At 35.2% G+C, this 14,235-nt stretch overlaps 1 long non-coding RNA gene and 1 pseudogene across 1 annotated transcript in view; one reads left to right on the top strand and one right to left on the bottom strand.

The window, feature by feature from the left end:
- Positions 1–4,687: 4,687 nt before the first annotated feature.
- Positions 4,688–4,836, bottom strand: LOC125695602 (U1 spliceosomal RNA; annotated as a pseudogene).
- A 494-nt stretch (positions 4,837–5,330) lies between these two features.
- The window catches only part of LOC125694794 (uncharacterized), a 29,832-nt gene continuing 20,927 nt past the window's right edge, over positions 5,331–14,235 (top strand). The window contains exon 1 of the long non-coding RNA XR_007377721.1: positions 5,331–5,468. This is a non-coding gene — a long non-coding RNA (uncharacterized LOC125694794). The remainder of the gene's footprint in view (positions 5,469–14,235) is intronic.

Here is a 14,235-nt window from a genome sequence, read left to right as displayed (position 1 = left end):
GATGATCTCTGCAGGTTCCTTCCAACCCCTACAATTCTGTGACTTTGTGATCTTTTCTTGCTGTATGTGATGTCATATGGTATGGAATATTCTTTTGGTTGGCCTAGATCAACTGTTCTGGCAATGTCACCTCCTCAACTCTTTTTTACCACCAGCCTACTGGCTTTTTAAGGATTAGAGAAACAGCATTAATGCTACTCTAGCTATAAGTGCACAGCTCTATATAGATTCCTGCAGGGAAAGTCAATTCCATCCTAGCCAGATCTGGTATATCAATATATTGGGAGATTTTACAAAATTGTGATTTCGGAAACATAAACAATGGACTAAGCAGCAGATTTAAATCCTAGAATGGAAGAAAAAAGGGAATATTTTAAGTGTTTTATCCTGGAAAATGTCAGAGAACCATAGAATGGCATATGGATATAGACAGGATATCACAGAGGCAAATCACACATTATAAGAAGGTTGTAAATATTTTGCAATTGTCAGTATTTAATTACTGTTTTATTTTTTTTGGTGTGTGAAGGAGATAAGGAGTATTGGAGAGTATTTGAAAAGATTTCAGAACACAATTCTTGGATTTTATTTCACTCTCAATTTCTGACCTTCTCTTACACATTTTTTTAATGATCATTAAACCCTTTTTTTCTTTTAAACCATTAAACTATAGGTTATATATTATGAGATTATATTATTGTTGCCAGTACTGCAAGAGAGAGGTCCAACAAAAAAAAACCCAATTCAGAGCACTTTCAATAGAGCTTGAACATGGACTAAGAAGACCAATACATTCATTGGCAGGAAGTCAACAAATTTGAACTGAAGATGGAAGAAGATGATTTTAAAAATTCCTTTCAACACAAACCATTTTATGATTCCATAATTTTTCAGTTCTACTAAAACCAGTAACTCTGTTTTGAGATTACTGCCACTCATTTCTTGAATTTGATGATAATTAACTGTGCCCATGTTGAAGAACAGCAGAAATTGTTTTACTTGCTCTGTTTCCATGCTCATAGAAGGACAAGAAAATGCATGTTCATCACTGTAAATTTAGCAAATTATCAGAAGGTCAAATGGTTAATGATATTATAGGGTTGCTTTTTAACACTTAGCAAAAGTAAAATTGTTTCTGTTCTAAAGGCAGTCTAATTCACTATAATTGACATTGAAATATTATCTCCCACTAATTTGGTATAAACTGTTTAACTGCTGAGTTTCATATTCAAAGCCAAACTCTTCATTTACATTTGTATGTTGGGACATAATTTGATTTACCATTTCTCCTGTTTTCCACAAAATGTGCTAATGAGATGTATAAAATTTATGAATGCATATTCAAAAAGCCAAAGAACAGATCTGAAGAATCTCTGTTTGGCTGAACTAAGCAGGGCATATCTATCTCTGTTGAAAAGATGTCATTTCCCATATGAGCTGTGCTAATGCAGTACTTGTAATTCTAAGCTTCTTTTTGCTGTGCAGTTGGTCAGCCTACTAAACCATCAAAAGACCAGCCTATGTCATGGCATTTTCAAGGCTCTCATCATCCAATCAAGTTAAAAATACACACAGACACACAGACACACACACACACACAAAAAAAAAAAGCCACAAGTTTTTCCTACATTACAATACTCCTGCTTCTACCCCAGATGGAGATGAAACTAAAGTGTGATTTCAAAAATGGCATAGAAAATGTGTGACAGACAGAAATGACAAGGCTTTGTCTACAGCTAGTGATACAATAAAGTGAAGTGACTTCCCATTGTCCCTAAGCAATACGTGCAGGGCAAGCTATATTAAATTGCTTGAACATATTCACTGAGCTCAAATAGACCTTCAGCAGTGAAGACTCATATAATCTGCACTTGTCATAATCTCTCAGTCTGTGCGCCAACTGCATGCATGCTTTTATATGTGTGTGTGTGTGTGTATTTTTTCCCCTATGGTTCTGACATCTGTGAATCCAGGAAGCCAAATGTAATGATAAAAAAATGACTCAGTCATCCAGACTGCAATAGCACTACCCTGGGCAAGTGTTACCCCTTTCAACGTTTTCAGTTCAGAACAGAATATATCATAAAAAAGTCTTAGTTTTACATAAGTAAACTTCTTAAGTAGATGGAAGATATGACAATGCTAAGTTAGGAAATAAGGGATTTTGATGACACACTTGTCGCAATTCTTGGGAAATATGGCAAATTTTGAGAAGTTGTTATACAAAGTTTAGTCTGTTATTCCATGGAAATAGAGTGCATGAAGATGTTTATGTATTTGGTTTTGTTTGTTGACTAAAGATATTAGATGATGTCTTCTAAAATTTTAGCCTCTGTGAGAAAGAACAGATCCTTCTGGCTGTATTTTTATAATGAATTTGCCACTCTTTCTTTTAGTAATCTATTAAATTTTGGTTTACACAGAGATATATGTCTGCACAGCTATAATACAATTAGTAATTGGAAGTATCTCCTGTGAAGTTATTTTCTTACTCTTTGTAGTATGCTGACCTTGAAATATAGCGTCATTTTCTTTTAGTTATAGCAAAGTAAAATTGTAATTGTTGTACAAAAGTAAATCAAATGATATTTATAAATGACACTTAAAAAAACAAAATTACAAAGACACATGAATATTTGTTTTAGTCTGTATATCTTAAGGGCCTGTAGATGTAAATGCAAATATTGTTACTGCCTGGCCTGTACTTGCTGAATAGCATGTAGCTAGGAGTGTGTGGCTCTCGTTCCTGTCTAGTTATGCAATGAAATAGAAAGTTATTAAAAAGCATCTTGGTTCTGAGACCATAAAGATTACTAAAACATTCAAATTGCATAGAGATAAGTGAATAAAGAACTACTGATAATAATACCAGATAAGACATATAGAAAACATTTCTTGAACTTACTTTGTCAGGTAGATAACTCATTCTGTTTCAGGGAATATTTGTCTGCAGTTGTCTCAGATCCAAAAGACACATAAGGTTTCCATAAGTAAATCTAAAAATGGCATCTATTTGTAAATATGGCGATATGGAAATGCATGCAAACTCTGCTAGTTCTTCTACTGAACCACTGAAATTTTCTTAGCTGACAGCATAACCAACTAATTCCCTCCAAGTCACTTCCATCTTTCAGTGTTCAACTTACCATCTGTTCACTCTTACCTACAGCCACCTAAACAAATGAAAGACATGAAGACAATTGCTTTTTGCTGTTCTAAGCATTTATATATACATACAACAAACCTTTCAAACAAGTTTCAGAAAATGAAATGAAGCAAATTACATAGAATTTCATGGGGAAACGTAATATTATATTAATCCAGTTCACAGTGCTGATTTGTGTAGTTTTTGCCATTATAATTTGTTTTACTATTTTAATGTAGGATATCAGGATGAGTATAGAAAGGAAAGAAGACAGGATACTTATGCCATATGCAAGTAACTTTTTGACTACACAGAGCTCCAGCATACAGCCAAAGACATGGCTGTCAAAACTCTGGAAAGAACACTGGTTTTGTGCTCCTGATGGTTTGTTACCAACCACCTCATCAACAGGATGCAGAAGATGAGGGCTGGCAGCTAGAGAACTTCTAGTAAAGGTTGAAAACATTAAGACTGAAACACTTGGTGCCTTTTTGCCTCACATTTCAGTAGCAAAATCTTGCAGATTCCCATGCATGCAAGACTATGTTGAGGAGGAGAGCTGTAACTAGTAGTAACAACTACAACCATTTGGAGATCTCCCAGTAAATTTAGATATATTGAAATCCAGGATGATGTTGGATGATGCTCAACCTGGATGGTGCTAGACTGTCATGTTAAGGTTATTGTTATGAGAAGAGGTTTCTGATAGTTGCAAAACCTAACATATTCATTCTCCCATAGTGCAAATCTGGATTTTTCCAGATATTCTATAAGTATACACTGAGGACTTAAACTAGGTCACCCTATTGCCACTGTAGAAATCTTAATCACAGAAATATCATAGAACCATAGAATGGCCTGAGAGATTCTGTGACCTTGAAGATCATCTACTTTCAATTCCCCTGCTATATGCAGAGTCACCAACCACTAGACCAGGCTGCCTGGAGTCACATCCAGCCTTGCCTTGAACGCCTCCAGGGATGGAGCATCCACAACCTCCTTAGGTAACCTGTTCCAGTGTATCACCACCCTCTGTGTGAAAAAACTTCCTCCTAATATCTAACCTAAATCTCCCCTGTCTTAGTTTAAAACCAGTTGCCCTTGTTCTATCACCATCAACCCACGCAAACAGGCATTCCTCCTCCTCTTTATATGCTCCCTTCAAGTACTGAAGGCCACAATGAGGTCTCCTTCTCTTCTTGAAGCTAAACAAGCCGAATTCCCTCAACCTTTCTTCATAAGAGAAGTGCTCCAGCCCTCTGATCATGTTAGTGGCCATCCTCTGGACACGTTCCTAGAGCTCTGCATCTTTCTTGTGCTGGGGGCCCCAGGCCTGGACTCCAGATGGGGCTTCAAAAGAGCTGAGTAGAGGGGGACAATCACCTCCCTCTCCTTGCTGGCCACCCCTTTTTTATTGTGGCCCAGGATATAGTTGACCTTCTGGGCTGCAAGCACACACTGGTGGCTTACATCCAGCTTCTCACCCACCAGGACCCCCAAGTTCTTCTCTACAGGGCTGCTCTCAAGGAATTCTTCCCCCAGTCTATATAAATACACTAGCACAAATTAGGCAGTTGAGTTTCCCACATCTGGGGAAATCACAGGAGTCATCAAACCAGAGTGCAGGGGATGAGCCTCACCCTGGGAAAACCACCTGCCTGATCATGGTGTCTCCTCTGCCAGGTAAGTATCCTGCCTTACCACAATGGTGATATCACAATGGGTTAAATGTTCTTATAACTATAGTGGTTGTATGAGAAGTTATTTCTGTATGGATGTATTTCTTACAATGGGAAATTGCATACACTTAGACATTTGAAATGAACATGACAGGAAATGAGGAAACAACATAATGTCAACTAAATTCTTATTTCTCTGAAATGATAACTAGCATGTATACAAAAGCAAGAATGGAAAATTAGCATTTTCTGAAATCTTCCTTTGGGATTATGTGTTATCTCATGCCTCATATAAATGAGGTATATAAGCATGACAGAGCACAGTGACATCAACTGGGAGCAAGCTATGAAAAGAAAACTATTCTTTGATATAATAAATCATTTTGCTCCTGTTGCTGTTTTCTCAATGAGAATTTAGTCTCAATCAAAGTGTAGCATAAATATGAAGTCATAGCTTGAAAAAGTGATTGAACACCTGGTGGTAAGGCAGGGCCAACTCGGGGGAGCTCAGGTGCATGAAAAGCACCTGAGTGACTGGAAGGAGTAGAGTCAGAATCCACCCCTTTGCAGACTTCATTGATGCATTTGCGATGGAAGCAAGAGTATCCTGTTGGAGATTCTTGTGTGCCTGAGGCCTTCTAAAGGTAAGCAGATTCTTTCTTTTGTTTTATTGCCTGTGTCTGCTGCATTTGAGTGTGTCTTCAGTCACTGTAGCATGGGACTTTGCTGTTCTGCTGTCATAGCTCTGCTTTCCATTGTGTTACAGCATTACACAGAGCAATGATGTTTTCAGTAGCAATTATCTGTGTATCACTTAGAGTTGGCAAATATATTTCTAATGCTTCAAGCAAACTTACACATTACAGAACATTCTTTAGTAAATGTGAAATCACTTCCCAAAGGAGGTTAGGATTATCTTCATTCAAAGATAAGGGTAATTTGTGTATTGAGATTATGTAACTTATTTCTGCTTATATGGCAGGATTGAAAAGGAAAGCTTGAGCTTTTTCTTGACTATTTTATGGTGAACATAGATACTTTATCTGAGGTTATAAAAATCTCTTTTCTGTAAAACGTGGTGTCTACTTTTGCATCTTAGAAATAGAATTAACTTCAAATATACATCAAAATAACTGTGTATGTGAATTTGTTAACTTTCAAACTCATTTCCTTCCATTTTAATTTATTTTGTGAAACCTTATAAAATTAGGCAGTAAAGCTCAGATGTTCTGTGTCCTCTGCCAGCTTCTAGTGCACTCCTATCCTACTCCCTGGGGAGGGCAGTGTGAGAAGCAGAAAAGGAATTGATGTTGTGTGAACGCTGCTTAGGAATAGGTGTGTTATTAACACTGTTGTCATTGCAAATCCAAAGCAGAGCGTTGTGTGAGCTACTGTGAAGAAAACTAACTCAATCCCAGCCAAAACCAGAATAGGAATCAGCTAGATTGTACAGAATGAGATTTTTTTGGGTGTTGGGGGGGGAGGGGGGGAATATTTCTCCCGGGAAAAAAAATCCTTGGAGTCATTTAAAAAAAAAGAAAAAAGAAAATTGATATCTCTGCTAAAAATTGGACTATTCCAGTTGAATAGTTTTCTTTATCTTGTTCTTTATTGTATATACAATCTTTATTGTATATACAATCTTTATTGTATATACAATCTTTATTGTATCTAAAAAAGATACAATAGTATCTTTTTTTTTCTGCTTCTTGCGTAATAAATATAATAAAACAGTATCACTTAATCACTGTATACATATAAACATACATGTACACATACTTGCACTCTCTGGATATTCATACATTTTGAAATGTAGAAGGCATTGAGATCTACCAGTATGTTTATGACTATTTTAAACAACTATGAATTATTTTAAAATATATCAACATGTTTAGTTATCATTGTGAGTGAATTGAAAAGTGAAAACTTCTGTAGTGCTTCACTGAGATTTGGACTGGGCTTTATTCATCTAATTTAATTAATAATGGAGTATCTATTTTTATTATTCCGTTTTTATTTTTAAAGATGAGTAAAAGACTTTTTTTTTTTTTTTCTTATTAGTATTCTGCTTTGTATTTCCATTAGAGTATTTGGTATAAACATTTTTCCGTTCCCGTTTTTTCTAGGAGAGATTTCCTACTTTGTAAATAACATTATTTTTTGCTCAATATATTGGCTTTAAGGCCAAATGAACAGTGCAGGGAAATAAATGCACATCATTTGTCTTTCTCAGTGACAAACAGTTAATATGAAAAATTACCTTTTTTTTCTTGGACAAGACAAATTTTGCATTTATTTTACTTCCCTAAACATGTTGTTTTAAATTGAAAACAGTTGTATCTTAGTGTAGTGACAGATGTCTTCCATTGGGTCATATGACCCCTGAGTGCAAGCAATCTGTACATGCACTACATTTTCCTAAGGACTCTATATTATTGTTCCTTCATTGCTGAGAACAGTATGTGTCCTGGCAGCAGTTTTATATGCAGTATTCATTCAGATGAAACATCAGGACATTATACCTCTGTCAGTTTTGTACTGGATGAAGACATTTTACAAATCTACTGTGTCTGATTGTGTAGTCTTTTCAAATAAATTTACCTGGCATTTCACCTCTCTGAATTATATTGTACCAGACTAAGGGCAAAGGACTGACTTAAAACATCTTCTGCTTGTGCTTCTTAGTAAATACAGAAAGGCTACATTATATTATATTTCATCAGAGACTCTGCTCCATCCAGTTTATGCTTTATGCTTTGGTGTATGAGACTTATAAGGAACGTGGAAGAAATCTGTGGATTTTAGTCCTCGAACTTCCCAGATTAACAAACTACTGAAATTCCAGATTGTTTCAACCTTTACAAGGTAGTGCCCTGCCATTCCTGCACTGAACTCTGCATAGTTTAAACAGTGAGCTTACAGATTCAGTTATGTCTCAGCTGTTAATAAAAACAAGTAGTTCCATAATTCATTTTATTGAAAGTGATTTTGAGCTAATGACTTATTTAGATTTTTTGGATTAGCTGATACATTCAGTTTTAGATCTGTGTAGGAGCTTATATTTGAAAATGAATGCTCCTTGTTCTGTCTCATTTTATAAAATGAAGAGGAATTAATATCATTAGTTCCTATGTACTTAGAATACACCTGGCAAAGCTCAGCCGTGAGACATTCATGTTTCTTTCAGTGAGTTACTCTGTTGCTGTATGTTCTTAATAAATAATTAAAAAGAAAAAATAAAAATAAAAAAGCCCCAAAGCAAGTCATAAATATGCACAATGCAAAAAGTTTCTTCACAGCAGTCCACTTCAATTACCAATTCCTAACCTTTTTTTCCCCCTCACACAGTTTCTTCTGTACTTTCTTCTTCTTTCACTGCGTGTGACATACAGCAATATAAGCATGCATGCAGAGAGATCTAAAGAAAAACGAGAATGCCTTTGGTTATTATTTTTTTAAATGTACAGCTAGAACAATTGTGGAGTGATTGATGCAAGAATTTTTTTCTAGGACAAAAAGACTGTATGCTTGCTAGAGAATCATCTGTATCTTGCCCAGAAACATTTGAGAAAAGGAGATATCTGTGACAAGGTTGTATTCAGACTTTGTGGGTTCCAGAGATCTGAAACTATATTTTTAAAGTCTCACAGAATTACATTAGCAGCCTAAACTTTATACAAGGAGATGCATGGGAGAAATCTAAAATTGCCATACCTCTTGACTGCTCTTAAACTCTGTTCTGGCTTCAAGAAGCTGCAATATTTGCCAGCAATAGTTTTATCTCTTAGTGTGAAAGGAAGACACTGTTGTAAGAACAAATCTGAAGAAAAAATTGAAAATCTCCTGGCTAATTACAAAAACAGTCTTAGAAACCAAATAATATTAATTTCCCTATCTGAGAGACATTTTCAAACACTTGGTGTACCTCTATATTTAAAGAGAGAAAAATTTCTTTGTTACTAAATTTTCTCTAATATTATGATTATCTCAAAAATTACTGAAATGTTTGGAAGATTTCATTTCAGATGCATTTTCAGAAATGTTGGTTTATTACTGAGTATCTTTCCATCTCTCCATCTAAGATGGAGAGGAAGAGATTACCCTGTCCACCACTTCTGTCTGCATAGTTTGTAGGCATCAAAGACTTTGACTCGTATGTGGAATAAATTGGTTTGGGACAGTCTAACTGGTTTCCATTCCTTCGATGTGTGTTTCTTCCTCCTGCCAAGCACGTTGTATATTACAGTTAGTGCCAATTTATGTTTGCATAGCAGTCTATAAACTATGATGGTTCATCAGCATCCATGCCTCTCACAGTCAGCTCAGACATGCCTGCTGTGGAAGTGTAAATTTATGACAGAGAAGTGGGATGCAGAACTGGGGATGGTAACCACTGCAGCTAGAAAAAATCAAGCCAAAGTTGTAAATGAGTCAACATTCATAGCTAGAACAGAACACCTCCTAAACTTTGCTGTAACTGGCATGTTTTGCTCAGAAAACAGATGATGCCTTGTAGAGTTTTTTTTTTTCTTTTTTTTCTGTAGATGCAACAGGGATAGATAGCTATATTCAGCAACAGTGCAGTGCATGCACTGCTTTATATTCTTGAACTTCGGTGCATGTAAGGTTAGCTGACTTGCCAATGACTTGCTCATATCACAATTTTCTTTTCTGCTAATTTTTGAATTTAAATTCAGTTCCTGTCTAGGCACCCAGTAGATATGTAAGAGAAGGAAAAGCAAAACTTCATGGACTGCTAACAGAAAATTCTTAAAAGATGAAATAAGAATGATGAACCAGTAAGTAAGAATATAATAAGGACAAACAAATAAATGTTCAGAGATTGAGTTCTCTATTGCGAATTTCTTCTTCCTGAGAACAAAGCTGAGATTGCTTCCAACATAAGAACAAGAAAATGGAATTTGTTTCATCTGTTTTCTCAGTAAAAGTTTGAAGAATTAAAAACAAAATATCTGTGTTAGAAAAAGTTAAGAAATATATTCATTAATTCCAAAAATTATAATAAGTGGGACATGAAATACACTTACCAAACTAATATGTCACTATTTTTTATTCACAAAACAAGATAGAGATTTGGAGATACTAATGTATTTTAAGAAAACTTAAATCCAATGAAAGAGAACTTTCTGCTGTTTTATCAAATTTAAAGTAAAATGACCAGAATAAACATGCTTATGTTCTATGACTAACATACAACTCTACTGACACTATTAGAAAATATAAGTACATGTGTAAGGTTTTGATCTGCTGACTTTCAGGAGGTGCTAAAGACCATAAGTCCTCTTGAAGTAGAAGTGGCATCTCTATGGCGTGGCGAGTTAGTGATTATTAGTAAGAAGGAAATCTTTCTAGCCTTGTGATAGGAGTGATAGATATAGTGTCCATATCTGGTCTGAACTTTGAAAGTATTGTTTGAATTCCATCTGAAATGGCAATGAAAATAAGACATTTTTTCTTTGAAATAATTTCCTTTCATTTGCTTATTCATAAAACAAAATGCATGGTACTGCACAAATAGAAGTAACTAAAGAAAGATATGCTTTTTCTTATTTAAAAAATTAAAATAGAAAAAATTTGATATCTAGCTGTAAAATTCCACTACTGTAAATGTGTGCCTATTTCTGGGGAATATAAAATCTGTAGAGACATCTAATAACTAAATACACTTCCAGTCAAATAGATTATTGGAATGTTGTTAGAGAAATAGATATTTCATTAAATCTCCTGACAGGACTCTCATAACTGTGTTCACTATATACATATATTCAATACCTTTATTGAATATTATTATTATTCCAAAGCTATCTGTAAAATACATGTGGAATTAACTGGTATTACACTGAAAACATAGTCTGGACATGCAAAGATCTTCAGGACAGTGTAATGATCAGTATGCTTAGTCTCTGATAGTTTATGTTAACTTCACTCTGAATAATTCCTTTCAAACTTTAATGCAATATGAAGGCACTAAATGGATTTTATGGAATAAGAGCTTGATAATATATCCTGCTGAAGGGATTTCCTGCTCCAGTCTGCAGCTCCTTCCCTTAAACAACGTTAGTTTTTCCTCAGATCTGCTAGGAGACTTGTTTGAATGACCTGTTTCTGTTGAATGAAAAGTTAGTTGAATGAACAGTTTTGCTAAAAGTATTCATTTTTTACAGAAACAAGTAAGTATTTGCAGTGCAGCTTAGGAGATAGATTGGGAAGCATGGAAGCCTCCCAGTGGATGTAGTGATAAGCAGCTGGCATGGTGAAAGCTTCCACTGACACAGCTGCAGCGGGAAGATGATGTGTGATCTAGCCTTGAGTGTAAGAAAGTCACAAGTCAGAGTGGCAAATCAGACAAAACCGAATCTGCTTTATTCTTTCCGGGAAAGAGAACACCTTCATTCAGTATCTAATGAAGATACTATGCAAAAATGAAGTTTGTCACCATAAGTTGGGAGTTAAGGATTTTATTTAAGTAACAACTTTTTTTGTAAAGGTAGAAGATAGCTTAAATATCATCAAGCCTCATTTCTTGTAGGCAATATGTCTTTTAACAGTAATTATTTGAGGGAAACAGCTCTGCCAAGTTCACATATCATTTGGGAATCTGACTTGCACAATCTTGAAAATGCTCACTTGATCTTACGCGAAGTCTGGGACACATATCTGAAAAAAAAAAAATACCATAAATTGTTTCTTTTTATTAAGGATTTACTTTAGCATTTTCTGAATTCAGATTTCCTTTGCAAAAGTTTTTGCAGAAAGTTCAAAATGTGCAAATATTTTCAATGTTCATATATAAAAAGAGCTTTCAGCTTCACAGTTGATATTTCATCATTGAAACATAGAGGTTAAAGCTGAAGAATGAATCTGATTAATTGAGCATATTTTATTTCTTATATTGAACAAGACAGTGTTAAACTATCCTGCTGTTTTAAGGCCTCCGTAGTACCATTGCACGGTAAGGTATGTTACTGGCTCTAGGATTTTCTGGCATTTGCCAAAGTAAAATAGAGGTGTTCATGCAGGTTTTGTTGTGTGACAGATAATGTGAGAATTAGGTCTGAATAAAAGAATTAATGTTTCTTAGCTTTGTGAAAGTGCCGGAAAGTGTTTGGGATAATAGCAAAAATAGAAAGTGCTATTTTGTGCACAAAACAGACCAGAACTGGCATGCTGACCTCTCCTGGTGTTTAGCATTGAGTCCATTTCTAACTGTGAGATGAACCTCTGGATTTGAACAGCTGTTCTGGAAAACCTTGCAGTTGTTCCACTTCACTTGATCACAGCTTGACAGTTCAAAGCAGCACAGAAAATAATTGGCCAGTCATCAGCTTCAAGGTTTTGACAAAGACTTTTTTTTGTTTGTTTCCAGTAAATCTGACTTTAGCAAAACAAATTTAACAAGTGGAGAAGTGTAGAATAGCCTAGCCACTGTTTTCAGTTCTTGAAGTTAGTGTAGAGGCCTAGACATATGCAAGCTGTTCTGTCTGCAGCATATGGCCTGGTGTGTCACTTTTACAGATCCAGCATATTTTGCATTTTTTTACAGCGTGACATATGGGCTCTGTTTCAGATTTTTAAAGAGGTGTTCTAAGGAAATCTCTGCCTCTGTTGTCATCCCCAGCTATGGCCTGGGAGCCTGGCTGAGCCAAACAAATCAGGAACTCTAATGGCTGCTTGGAAAAAAGAAACTGTCTGTTGCACCACTACTAAGCGATTAACAGGTGCTTAATAAGGTGGACTCTTATAGTATCAGAGGGCTAAATATCACCCCTTCATGTTGTCTGCCACACCAGTACTCCTTCTCCTTGCTTTCCTTGGTGTAAACAATGCCATACAGTGAAATAGTCTTCAGGTGATTGAAAAGCAGTATTTTGTACAGCTAATGCAAACAGAGTTTGAGCTCATGAATATTGCTGGCCACTGCTGTGACAGCAGATATCTAAGCCAATCCACCTTACCATAGGTTTTTTGTATTGTTCTCTAAGCAATACTGATCTTTGTGGCCTGTATGCTATAAATCTGAATAAAAGGTGAAGAAGAGTAATAAATCCAGCAAATGCTGACATTGTTCTTGTAAAACTACATATGAAAATGTATAGTGGATCACTTTTGGTATTATCATGACTTTGTATACAAAGTTTGGCAACTAAACTTTGCTATAACCTAACTGCTGAATGTGAGTAAGTTGAATTTCAGTGTTTAACAAAACAATTTTATGTTTCTCAAAAGCTAGAATTCAAGAAGTAAAGCCAATATGTAGTCATCATATTCAAGTAAAAAAAAAAAAAAAGTAAAAAAAAAAAAAAAAGGAACTCTTGTAAGACAGCTGGATAGATTAGCCAATTGCTCACAAGATTTGAAAAGGAGTTAGGATAAGTAGGATTCAGCCCATTTGAGATCAGCCAAGTGGTGCTCACCCCTCAAAAGCTTGAATAGAGTTAGCAGGGTATTTTTGCTTCTTCTTGAGAAGAATAATTTTCAATATAGTAAGGGAAGACTTGTATAAGAAGTTACAGTCATCAAATCAGTACCTGGATTTATTTGAAAAACTTCCGACTCCAGTGAGGGCCAGTAGTACATATCTCAAGGTTTAACTAGGAGTCATTTTGTAACTATTGCACAGACCTGTTTCTATATCTCAGAATTAGCTGCTGTGGTCAAGAATTAAAATTTTAATATCAATCAATGGAATAATTTCCATATTGCTCTGCTTGTCAAATGTAATGCTTTGCATGTCCTTGAGGTGTGAGAACTGAAGAGACATGTCCTCAGTGTGGTGAAACTTCTTAACATAAAAGGCAACATTTTTAACAAAAAATGTAATGTGAATGCTTTTATTAATATGTTGCTACACTGGGAAATTTCAGCGTTAGATTAATGATAGAAGTGTGCTTAAAACAAAGAAAAATCTGATTTTTTTTTTTTTTTTTTTAAAGTAAATATTGTCTTAATATAACACTTTCTTCAGGCTCTATATCCTGTTTTCCTGCTTTATGCTACTTTTGATTAATTGCACAGTGGAGAGCAACTGAGAAATTACTGGCAAAATCTTATACATGATATTGCATGACAAATATGCTTTTCATATTTTTAACCAGCTTGCTTTGCAAAGAGTAAGCTTGAACCCTTTTTATAGTTTGGTCAAAGAGCATTTACTTATCCTTTCAATTCAAGCTAACGAGGGGTTTAATGTGCCCTGTATTATAGACTTGTTCTAGAGTTACTCAAGAGTCATGCTTGAAAAGAACATCTGTTATTGTGTTGTATTAAATTAGAGAGTATTTACTGTCTGTCTGCAAGTCAGTATATCTAAACATATAAGGGATGACTCTCAAGCATTATTGCTTAAAATATCATGTCAATTTAAATTTTATGCTGCACTTTTGAATACTA

This window comes from Lagopus muta, chromosome 6 (assembly GCF_023343835.1).
Source record: "Lagopus muta isolate bLagMut1 chromosome 6, bLagMut1 primary, whole genome shotgun sequence".
NCBI lineage: Eukaryota > Metazoa > Chordata > Aves > Galliformes > Phasianidae > Lagopus > Lagopus muta.
Note: the sequence above shows the minus strand (reverse complement) of the source record. Positions and strands in the feature narration are given on the sequence as shown.